Source organism: Ictidomys tridecemlineatus, chromosome 11, assembly GCF_052094955.1.
Source record: "Ictidomys tridecemlineatus isolate mIctTri1 chromosome 11, mIctTri1.hap1, whole genome shotgun sequence".
Taxonomy (NCBI): Eukaryota; Metazoa; Chordata; class Mammalia; order Rodentia; family Sciuridae; genus Ictidomys; species Ictidomys tridecemlineatus.
In genome coordinates, this window is record NC_135487.1 from 111,753,774 (window position 1) to 111,765,940 (window position 12,167).

General features: G+C 43.8%; 1 protein-coding gene and 1 pseudogene across 2 annotated transcripts in view; both read right to left on the minus strand.

Annotated features, from left to right (window-relative positions):
• Znf697 (zinc finger protein 697) overlaps positions 1-8,299 on the minus strand; it is a 29,155-nt gene extending 20,856 nt beyond the window's left edge. The window contains exon 1 of one of the 2 annotated variants that reach the window (XM_005334940.5): positions 8,035-8,299. The gene's annotated coding sequence lies outside the window, so the exon portion shown is untranslated. Of the gene's footprint in view, positions 1-7,654; positions 7,804-8,034 lie in introns of those variants that run through there. The other variant, XM_078027107.1, reaches the window with a different exon arrangement.
• A 3,290-nt stretch (positions 8,300-11,589) lies between these two features.
• On the minus strand, positions 11,590-11,712 carry LOC120891057 (small nucleolar RNA SNORA70; annotated as a pseudogene).
• Between the last annotated feature and the right edge of the window lie 455 nt (positions 11,713-12,167).

The window sequence follows — 12,167 nt, forward strand, 5'->3', positions numbered from 1 at the left end:
CAAGGAAACATGGGAGTAGGAATAACAAGAAATTAAAATGATCAATGAGAAAAGACCAACACTCACTATTCTCAAAACAACAATGAGACCAAGAAAAAAGTAGGTAGCGGAAGATGGAAGGCAGGGAACTCATTCAAATACAGAGAAATTTGTATTTAAGAGTATCTATTTAGACTGAAATTAATGCTCTGGCAGTTTAAGGGTGTTTTATTTGTTGTTGTTTTTTCTTATAACCAGGGAGGCACAAATTTCTTGTTTTTCTCATATTACCTACATACAATCAGAAAACCCCTTTCTTAAAGGCCCAGTATTAAGCTGTGAAGCAAATATAAGCCCTTAAAGAAACCTGTAAAGATTAAATGCCATATAGGAAGTGGTGACCAGAAATATCTAGCAAACCACTAATTTGACCAATAAACACAGGTACCTATTAGGGAAATAGAACCAACCATGTTCCTATGGTAACTACCACCTGGCCAATTCTGATTGTGGCTGTAGTATGGTTCAATTCAATTGACATTTACCTTATTTAAAAAAAAAAAATTAAATGGGGGCGGGGGCACGAAGGGGTGTTTCTTCAAGTCTCTTACTCTTTGGTTTCCTATATCTGGTTTTATATTTAAAACATCTCTGGTACATATATACCCCCCCCCAAAAAAAGAAATGAAATGATGAAAATTCATATACGCAAAAAAGAGAATAAGACAAGAAGTCACAGACTGAAAGAAAATATTTGCAAAAGGAGTTTCTGATAAAGGACTGCCATCCAAAATATACGTAGAACTCTTAAAGGTCAACAATAAATAGCCCAGTTTTTAAAAAATGGGCAAAAAAAGATCTGAACAGACATCTCACCAATAAGGACATATAGATAGCAAGAAAGCATATGAAAAGATGCTCAAAATCATATGCCATTAAGGAACTGCAAATTAACGACAAGATGCCACTATCCACCTATTAGAATGGCCCAAATCTAAAACACAGACAACATTAAATTCTGGTAAAAATATGGAGCAAAAGAAACTTTCATTCATTGCCAGTGAGAATGCAAACTGGCTCAATCACTCTGAAAGACCAAGTTTCTTACAAAACCAAGCAGGGACATAACTCTGACCATATGATCCAGCAGATACACTTCTCGGCACTTATCCAACTGAGATGAAAATTTATGTCCACAAAAAACACCTGCACATCTTTATAACAGCTTTATTCACAATTGTCAAAACTTGGAAGCAACCAAAATATCAATTCATGAATGGATATATAAACCGTAGTACCTCCAGACAACAGGATATTATTATACACTAAAAACAAATGAGCTGGGTATGGTGGCACACACCTGTAATCCCAGAGGATGGATCGGGAGGCTGAGACAGGAGAGTTGGGAGTTCAAAGCCAGCCTCAGCAAAAGCAAGGTGCTAAGCAACTCAGTGAGATCCTGTCTCTAAATAAAATACAAAATAGGGCTGGGGTGGGGGGGGGGGTGGCTCTGTGGCCTAGTGCCACTGAATTCAATCCCTGCTACCCACCCTCTCCCCAAAAAAATGAGCTATGAAGCCAGAAGAAAAGCGGAAAGAAACTTAAGTTTTAAGAAAATGCCAATCTGAAAAGGCTACATAATATATATAATTCCAACTATATGACCTTGTGGAAAAGGCAAAACTATGGAGAGAGTAAAAAGATCCATGGTTGCCAGGGGCTAGAGTGAGTGAGGGCTGACTAAGTGGGGCACGGGATTTTTAGGGCAATCAAACTCTTCTGTGCAATAGTGGTGGATACATGTCATTATACATGGGTCAAAACCCACTGAATTGTACAACCAGGAGTGAGCCCTAAAGAAAACCAGGAACTCTGGCTGATGATGTATCCACCTAGGCTCATCAACTGTAACAAATGTATCACTCTGGTACAGGATGTTGGCAGTGGCTGGGCATGTGTGGGGACTTACCAGAACTCTCTCTACTTTCTGCTCAATCTTGCTGTGACCCTGAATACGCCCTAAAAAAGTCTATTTCAAAATTTTATGTGTGTATATTATGTAGACAATCATTTCCCCATCTTAATAGGCTTTATAAGCATATGCCCTTTTCCACAACTCAATAAAAATTAAAAAACAAAAATGGCAATGCTATCCTATCAGGAAAGAATAACAATGAAATATTTTAAATATCATTCACTCATTCATTCAACAAATATTTACTGATCACTTACCATATGCTACCCATTATTCTAAGTTCCAAGCTGTGGAGATTAAATTCTAGTGGATTTTTTTAAGTCCAGCTTTCAAAATCACCTTCAGAAATCACTGTCAATACCTGCCGAAGGAAACAGTGGAGGCAGGGGGTGGGGGGGGGGCAGGGAGGGGGACTAGGGGAGGAAAGTGATTCTGTGACATTTATAATCATCCCCAGTATGGGAAAAAATGGTCAAAAGGCTGCCTAAATTTCACCAAGCCTCAAACAATGAATACCCATAGTACTGGGATGAATGCAAAACATGTCTTAATAAATAAAACCCAGAAAGAATGGTTCCTGTTTTGTCATTTAATGGAAAGAAAACCATATATACATAAAACACCTCTCGGAATAAAAGTCAGTCCTGTTTCCTTAACTACACATAGCAAATGAGAGCTGTGTGCCCAGGACTGAGCCTTGGGCCCCTGCAGGAAGGGAAGCCTGGGGTACCACAAGTGGCCCTCCAGCCTCCGGCACACCTCACTGGAACCCTGTTGCTAGCCTACATGAATAGAATATGACCTGCTGCACATGAATTCTCCTAGGTGCCTTTAAAATGACTAACTTGCTTGTAACAGCTCATGGCACACTGTGTTTCCACCAAGGCTTTCGAAGTTCTGGAAGCCTTGAGGTCAGAGGAAAGGAAGTCTAAATCGGCCTCCAGAGAGGGATTCAATTTTGTGAAATGGGACAGTCTCTTCCACCCAAGGAGAGGTTACTGATCTTTTGTTACCATCCCCCATCACACAAGATGTAATACAGCCCAAATCCAGACCCCACACTCACTGCACTACTCTCTCAGAAGTGATATCAGAAGTGGAAATGGAATCATCTTCCTTCCTCACCCATCCTTTCTCTCTCTCTCTCTCTCTCTCACTCTCTCTCCCTCCCTCCCTCCCTCTTTCTCCACACCTGAAGTCAGGGATCCCCTCTGATTTTCTCAGATGCACAGCAAAAGGCCTCTCCCAGATTTGGCAGAGGGTAAGCATGACAGGAAGGGGAAAGGTACTGAAGCAGTGGCCCCCTAATCATTCAGTGCTGGAGTTATCAAGCTCATAAAAACAGCACTATGCAGATCTGCTCTGGCATGCTTCCAGATGGTGCTTACCTCTTTCCGTGGTCATGTGAGAAAGGTGAAAATTAACCGAGAAAATCATTATCCTCCCTTTGGAAACCTCTTCTACAGTAGGAGCAAACTGTTAACATATAAACAATGCTTCATGCCCACATTTCTGCCTTCTACTTATAACCAATTCACCATTAACACAGTTTCTGGAAATTCATCATATGCCACTCTGTGTTCAGGACATACAATCTCTGTCATGTGGATGGGCTCACTTAAGTCTTTCATTAAGAAGACACTGAAGCCAGACATGGTGGTCTGCACCTATAATCCCAGCTACTCAGGAGGCTGAGGCAGGAGGATTTCAAGTTGGAAGCCAGCCTGCACAACTTAATAATACCCTGTCTGAAAATTAAAAAATAGAAAGGACTAGAGACATAGCTCTGAAATATAGTACCCCTGGTTTCAACCCTTAGTACTACAAAATAAATAAGATATTGAACCCCAAATATTTCATGCAATGCAAGAGATTGAAAGAGAGGCTAAGGTGTGGCATGGTATGGTCAAGACAGGCTACTCAGAAGTGAGCTTCCCCTGAAGAGAGGAACAAAGAATTCAGATAGGCTGGGAGAAAAAAGAAAAGAATTCCAGGCAGACAGTTGTGTGCCCAAAGGTCCTATTAGGGATTCTGCAACTGGCCTTGCCAACTAATGGCCATGCTAGTTTAAGGTCATAAAAATAACAAATTTACACAAAACAGTGTAGATCTCAGAATGATTTTAAAAGCCTAATGATGGTAGGATATCTGTAAAGTGGAGGATTCCAGGGAAAGAAGGAATAGAGATCTGGCATGGACAGCAAATTCTGAACAGTCTTGGCAGTCAACAGACCTAAATTCCAATCTGTCTTCAGGGTACAATCTGGGACTCCAGCGAGGTTCTTCTCTCTAAGCCCTGGTTTCCTCATTTGTAGACTGGAGATAATAATGTCAGTCATCAGATGAAATGAGGCAACACAAATCAATTATCCTGTTTAGTAGCTGATATGAAGATGTTCAGGAAACAGTGAAGGTTGTAATCATATGGAAAGAAACCAAGAAAAGCTGTCCAGTTAGATATAAATAAGGGATTACTAAATTACAATGTCTTTGAAGAAAGGAAGTTGAAGGGTCTAATCTGTCTTGTACTTCCATATTCTACCTTTCAACCCTTGGGCTATAAAAATCTAATAGACATGGTGCCTGTCTGGCTTATCTGCAAAAAGGACAGTCTTTGTGGTGCTACTTTCTAATAAGCACCTTAATAATTAAAAGGAAAATTACCATCTTTGCTCTGAGAGAATGACAGAGATTATTTTTTTATTCACTTGATTAACTCATTCTATGTACTTCTACAGGGCTGGCAAAGAAGCTTTTCAAAAATGTTCATGAATGTCTTTGTAATAGACAGTGTGACCAGTCCTTTTAGGACCTTTGGAACCTTTTGCTTCTTAAGCCAGGAGCAAAAGGTAATGCTTTAGTCTATGATGTCCTAGAGGCATGAATCCTGATGGGTCTGAGAAAGGATTTTCTACAAAACAGGTAAATTAAGATGTATGCATTCATCTACTCATGCCTTTCCACTCATCTGTTTGTTTATTCATGTTTTTAAAATCAAACATCATTTGTGTATCTAAATTTGTGTACCTGCTAGGTAAAAAAATACCAGGCAGAAAGGATTGTTGAACTCAAGGGGCTTACATATATATGTATTATGGTAGATACATATTTTTGTGATACTGGGGATAAACTCAGGAGCACTCTTCCATTCTTTTTATTTTTTGAGTCAGGGTCTCACTAAGTTGCCCAGGCTGACCTCCAACTTGCAATCCTCTTGCCTCAGCCTCTCCAGTCACTGGGATTACAGGAACTTGAAGGGATTTACAGTTTAAAGAGGAAAATGAACAACTATCTATCAGAAGCCAACTAGTACCATGAGGACAAAATTAATTCTGGCTAGCAAGGCTTCTATAAGGGAGCTCATCGTCTGGGCTAGGATTTGGACAATCAGAGTTGGTATAGGTGGTTCAGCTTGACTTCTGGAAATTAGAGAATATGTGTTTCACCTGGGATGGAGAGCTGTCTCCCACAAGAATAGCTAGATATCTTAAGGTGGCTCAGGTACAAAGGAGGATAGAGGTAGGCAAGCACTGGAATTGTGAAGAATCTTGAATGCCCCAGTAAGGAGTTGCTTCCACTGATTATGTCCATACTTCCTAGTATGTGGTACTCAGAAAACTGTAAAGAAGCAAAGGAAAAGGGTGCGGTATCTTAGATAGGTTCAGGCTCCAGACCTCTTAAGCTTTTTGTTTTCTTCCTTCATGAGTAAACAAGGCCTTTTCTTGCCTTAGTTTATCATCTTTGGAACCAACCTTTACCCTTCCTCCTTCCCTTCACTGGATAACTAGGAATTAATCAAACAAACAAGTAAATTATGAGGACATCCAAAGACACAGGCCATTGCTGAGGTCGCTCTTCACCACTTCAATCCAGCTACATCTGCTGGGTTTTCCGACTGGTATCTGTTTACACTCTAATCCCAAAAGTGTTTGAAGGCCATCTTTGTCTTCCTTTGTGTCATATAACGGGCAGCTGGACTTCCCATCTATGATCTTGGTTCCACTTGGTGCCATCTTATTTTCTCTTGGGCCAGGCTGACATCAATGTTTCCCCACCTCCAAGATACACAGCCAGTATGCTCCCAACTGAAGACAATCCGCTAAATGCACAGAGCATTCCTCTCCACTTCCCCATCCTCACGCCCTCCACTTGGACAATTCCATTCTTACCTTAGTTCAGATATCTCATCTCTTCTAGACAATACAGTAAAGAAATGTTTCCCCCCTACAAACCATTTATATAGGGTGCAAGGTTCTCTCTGTGCCCTATCACATCCTTCTTAATATAAGCATTGAGTACCCCAACCTTGCCAACCAAGTCTCAATTTTAAAGGTCCATTTGGTTCTTAAAATGTGTTCCACACTAGCCAGTTGCAGGGGTGCACACCTGTAATCCCAGCCACTCCAGAGGCTGAGGCAGAAGGATTGCACATTCAAAACTATCCTGGGCAACCTAAGAGGACCCTGTCTCAAAATAAATAAAAAGGAGCCAGCGCCTATAATCCCAGCAGCTTGGGAGGCTGAGACAGGAGGATCACAAGTTCAAAGCCAGCCTCAGGAAAAAGCAAGGCACTAAACAACTCAGTGAGACCCCGTCTCTAAATGAAATACAAAAAATAGAACTGGGGATGTGGCTGAGTGGTCAAGTGCCCCTGAGGTCAACCTCCAGTATGCCCCCCAAAATTTAAAAATTTTAAAAAATAAAATAAAAAGGGTTGGTGGTATTGCTCAGTGGTAGAGAGGCCCTGGGTTCAATCCCCAGTACAACAACAACAAAAAATGTATTCCATATTAGATAATCACAATATCTTGCCTGAAGAAAAGGAGGAAAACACTTGGAGACAAGTGGGAGGGCAGAAAAAAGAGGCTCCTTAGGTGAGGTAAGTTCAGTTGCAGCAGTCACACTTGGGCAGGGTTACCCACTCATCCATCACAGCTCTTAAAGACCATTAACTTGCTAGCCATTATCCCACCACATTTCCCACACTCAGTCTCTTAGGAGGAGGATAACACTGCCATAGGAGATACAGAGTAGTGTGTCACTCCACAGGTTAAGACTTCTATGGAGCAGGGGTACAGCATCACCCAACTGCATTCAGCCTAGCACACAGTAGAGGGGTAAGCGATTCACTTGAGGGGGACAGCAGGGAACAGTTAAGAAAACCAGAAAATGTAGAAACTCCCAGAAGTAATAATCCAATTCTGGAGGCCATTATGGACACTGGCCATAGATGCATTCAGTGCCCCTGTGTCGCTGCTTTCTCACAACCTCTCACTTGCCCACTTCTCCCAACACGCCTCACCCCAAGCCTACACTCAATCCTGAGCCTCGGCATGTCCCCTGGGTGCAGGTCCCACCATTGCCCAGCCTCCAACAAGGCCATGTGTGGTTGGGAAGCCTCCTAGAGCTAGATGGCGACCCCTTTAGGGCGATGAACTACTGCCTAGCCCTCCACCCACCCGTCCTTATTGTGCCATTTGCCCAGTCTGAGCGCAGTCAAAAACGCTAATGTGACTCGGGGAAAATGGAGGGGTGAAGAAAGGAAAGGAAGACATTTCACCAGGACCCAAGATGACCTGCTGCCCCTTTCGGAACCCCCACCCTGACCCTGCGGTCCTCCGGTGGGGCTAAGGGAGCGAGCAGGCAGGGCAAGGGGAGCGCTGTCCGTCCCGGTCCACAGCTGCACACAAAGCCCTTCACCTTCTCCTGGCCTTCCAAGCTCCTCCCTGGGCTTCGTTTTTCCGAGGGTCTCTGATGCCCCCTTCGGTGGTCGGCGGGACGGTCCGACTCCCTCTCGCAGCGCTGCCTCCTCCCTCGCGTGGTAGCCTCCTCCCAGCCCCTAGCCAGAGACCCCAGAGGGAGCTCAGCCTCGGCTCTGGAGGCGCGAGGGCACACCGTGCGCCCGGCAACCCTTAGCCCGGAGGAGAGCGGACAACGGGTGCCATCTGGGGGACACGACTTAGCCAAGCCTTTCAGCCACAGCTCTCATGCACACACCCCATCCCCGCAGTGATCAGGTCGGGTCCCTATCAGCACCATCCTCAGGCGGCGGGGGAGCCCAGCCACAGCCGTGCTCCTACCTGCGTTGCGGCGGGCGCGGCGAGGAGCGGGGACACCTCGCACCGTGGCGCGACTGCCCTTGTGCTGCGGCGGCGGCGGCGGCGGCTCCAGCAGCCGCTGGCTGGCTGGCTGGCTCGCTGGCAGACTAGCTAGCCGACTGGCTGGCTGCCCGGCTGACTCCTCACTGGGGCTTCCTGTAGGGCTGGACAAAGGACATTTCCTGGGAGGAGCAGGGGAATGTTCCCAGCATGCCTCGATTTGTAGTTCGCAGGGACTTCCTGCCACCACAGCAGTACCCCTGTCGAGGCTAGGACCCCAGGACTGGAGGGCACGCATACACTCCCCTGAGTGCCGGAGGAAAGGGCTAACAACCCGTGCCCGGTGCCGTGGACCCGCCTGCCGACGCGTGGTGCCGGAGCTTCGCTCCCAGCACTGGCTGCAGCGTCCGGGTTGGACATCGCCGCAGAGCTGTCGCAGTGTGCGGAGGCTCTGCGGTGGGAGCGGCCTTTTCTTTAGAAATGAGGAAGTTTGTGGTGGGTTCTCTTTGAGTTGACTTTTTTTTTTTTTTTTAAATAGATTTTCTTTTTTATGCCGTCAAAATCCTGGTGGAGGCGGATTAAAGAAAAGAACTTGACTGCTCACCAGGAATTCGGGTTCCTTAAGATCTTGGCGCTTCACCCTTAAAACCATACAGGGCTGATTGTTTCCAGATCCTGACCCGGTGACATTCCTCCCTCCAAAGTTGGCCTTGGCCCAGACATCTTTTCAAGAAAAGCAATTGAATTAAGAGGTGGAAAATAAATTACGTGAATTAAACTTTAGACATGTAAAATCCAGTGTGCTGTTGAATGAAGAACGTACTGGACTTTCTGCTAGTCTTAGCTCCATTCATCTTTAAGACTCAGCTCCTATAAAAGGAGACATGATGCCTAAGGTATACTGAGTGTGTGTTTGGAGGATGGAGAAATGAAGGAATGGGGACCTTGACAAGAGAGGAACTCCACTTCCATCAAGGATCAAGAAAGCTCTTCACAAGTTTCTTGAAATTTCTGGGATCCAAACCTTTGTGGGAAATTCAAGGAGGCGGGGGCCACATAGTGGTCACTTGACTAAAGGCTGTGTTCTGTCAAGGAGAAGAGCAGAATGTAATGAACCCAGCTAGGAAAGAACAAGTGGGATGCTCTAGAATGTGTTTGAAAAATAATCAGACAGAAGATCACAATTACCTGTCCTGGCCTCTTTAAATCCCTGGAATTGGTTGTTTTTTGTTTGTTTATTTGTTTGTTTGTTTGTTTGTTTTAGTACCAGGGATTAGACCCAGGGGCTCTTAACCACTGAGCCATATCCCTAGCCCTTGTTTTTGAATTTTATTTAGAGACAAGGTCTCACTGAGTTGTTTAGCACCTTACTACATTGCTGAGGCTGACCTTGAACTTGGGATCCTCCTGCCTTACCCTCCCACCGGCACATCTCACATTGTGAACCCATGTGAATTAGGACATTTGGGTGAGGATTTTAGCTCACTTTTAAGAAAAGGTTATCCACTAGATGAATGGCGTAGTTTTCTTTTTCTAGAACTCTAACCACAGAGATAAAATAGGCTGGTTTAATTTAAGATGGAGAATTGATGAGAAGCATGCAGATAGGATCGTCCACTTCCCAAAAGTTTTCATCACTTTATTAACTGCTCATATAAATTAATTTCACCCTGATGCCTACATTTTTCCAGCCCCTATAAATGAGTGCTTCTTTACAGTTCGCAGCCTGGTAACATTCTAACGATGCTCCCCTATTGTCCCAAGAAAGAGTTCACAACCATCATCAAAACAAATAGCCTCTAATAGCTCTACTGAAAAAGTGGTAAGTGTGCCTGTGGCATTTTGCGTGATCTGTATTCATTGAAGCTATTTTCTGCCTTGCTTCTAACACCCAAAATCTTCCTTCTACATTTCTAATTTCTGCTCAGGATAGTTAAAATTTTACTCACTATCCCCCTCATACCAAATCTGTGCCTCTCCTTTGTTTCCAATCCCAGTTAATCCATTATTTCAACATAGATTTATTTAACACATTCCTCCCGGCACTGTGCCTGAGTAAACATATAACATCCAACAATAAGATATTCACTGAGTAACTGCAAGCTATGTCTTACCCTCCAGGAGTCTACACCCCATTTGAAAAGACAAGACATCACACAATCACTGTATAGCTTTCAAGTGCTGCACAACTTTATACAAGGGTTTGTGTTCTAGGACAATGGTGCTTTTTCCATAACCCCATTTGTTCCCATGGGGCAGGAGTGGAACCCAAGTGGCAGGAGTGGAAATGGGAGGGAAGAGATGCAGACAGTTAAAAAGGAACACGAAATGTGTGAATTTGGTTGTGAAGGATTGGTAGCTTAGGATCAAAGGAAGGTTTTCTGTTTGTGGGGGGTTCAATTGTTTGCCTTTTAAGAGGAGAGATCCTTGGGAATATTTAAATGTTGATGGAAAAGGTCTAAGAGAGAGGAACATAAAGACGGAGGAGAAAGGATAAGGGATTAGCGCTCAAGGAATACTGGTTGAATTAACAAATTCCTGCAATGGATCATTGCTGGCGATGTTGAAATTGAAATGAATAAATTTCACATTCCCAGCTAAGATATGCAGAGCCTGAGACCCACAGAAATGACATTCCTTTCTCCCTTGTCATGTGCCCTCCCCTGCCCTTCAAGTCCTCAGGGAAGGTAATAGACAAGTCAGTGAAAGGAAGAACCAGGCTTCCCCAGTATCAGAGTTATCAGCTTAGCAAAAGGTCTGAAAAGTACACAGCAACTTCAGAAAAGTCTCAACTTATGTGCCTACTGATTGTTATTTTATTCTTAAACAAATAGTGTACCCTTGCCTTTTTTTTTCATTTTTTTCTTCAACATTTTGAGGTAAAATAGATAACTATTTTCATTCTCATATTTCAAGAACCTGGACAGATTCTTCAACACTTTTTGTTTTGTTTGTTTGGTTGGTTTTTTGTTTGTTTGTTCTAGTTTTATTTTGTATTATTATTACGATGTAGGTGGACAGGAAGCAGGATTTATTGACAGGTGTTACTAAGGAGAAGGTAGCATAGTGGAAGCCCTCACAGTGTAGGGCTTTCCATTTGTCCAGGGGACAATGGTTGTGGATGAATCTGAGCCTGTAGCCATTGGGCATAAACCATTTGTCAGCCACCATATCTTCAAATTCATCCTCATTAAACTTGGTAAAGCCCTACTTCTTTGTATGTGATGCTGAGGATTGAACCTGAGCCGCACGCATGCCAGGCAAGCTCGCTATCGCTTGAGCCACATCCCCAGCCCAGCCCTACTTCTTTGAGATGTGGATCTTTGGTGGGTAGCCAGAGTGCTTGAACTTCGCTCTGCAAAGGGCCTTAATCACGTGTTTCTTGTTCTACAGCCTAGTGCTGTAGTGTAGTGATGACTTGATCAATGTGAACCCTGGCCACCATGCCCTGGGGCTTCCCAAAGGTGACAAGCATACCTGTCTGGAACTTAGATTGTGAAAAGCCCTAGATCAGAGACATGTGCACTTATTTTAAAGGACTGTCTCAAAGATCCCTTAGAGCAGCTCATATCAGCAACAGGCTGTGTACATGACTGAAGAGTCTGCTGTTTGAACACTGGGTGCCATAAGAAAAGAAGCCCAGTTGCCAACATGCTTAAAGTTTTCAAGTAGAAGTGATACATCTGTTATTTTTCTTAACCTGACAAGCATCCATTGCTCCTCTTTTGGATAGCCTCACCTTTAGGAATAAATAACCGGCTTTCCACCTTTAGTCCTTGTGGTTTAGAGAGGTGCAGAGCCATCCTCTACCTCCATTTCAGTGGTGGTACAGGATCCAGACCTGCTAATGAGCCACTTCCAGTGCCGTATGCAGGATAAGATATAACAGGAAGTAGAGCTGAGGAAGCTAGGGGTGCGGGGAGAGAGAAAGAGAGACAGAGAAAACACACAGGAGCAAATCTTTACAGTACTGTTTGATCATGCCTGAAACCAAGATACCCCTAGACTTTTTGTTTACATGAGCCAAAACATTCCCTTTGGGGCTTAAGCTATTTTGAGTTAGTTCTAACTTATAGCTAGAAGAGTTCTATATAGCTGTATGTGGGATGTCGCAG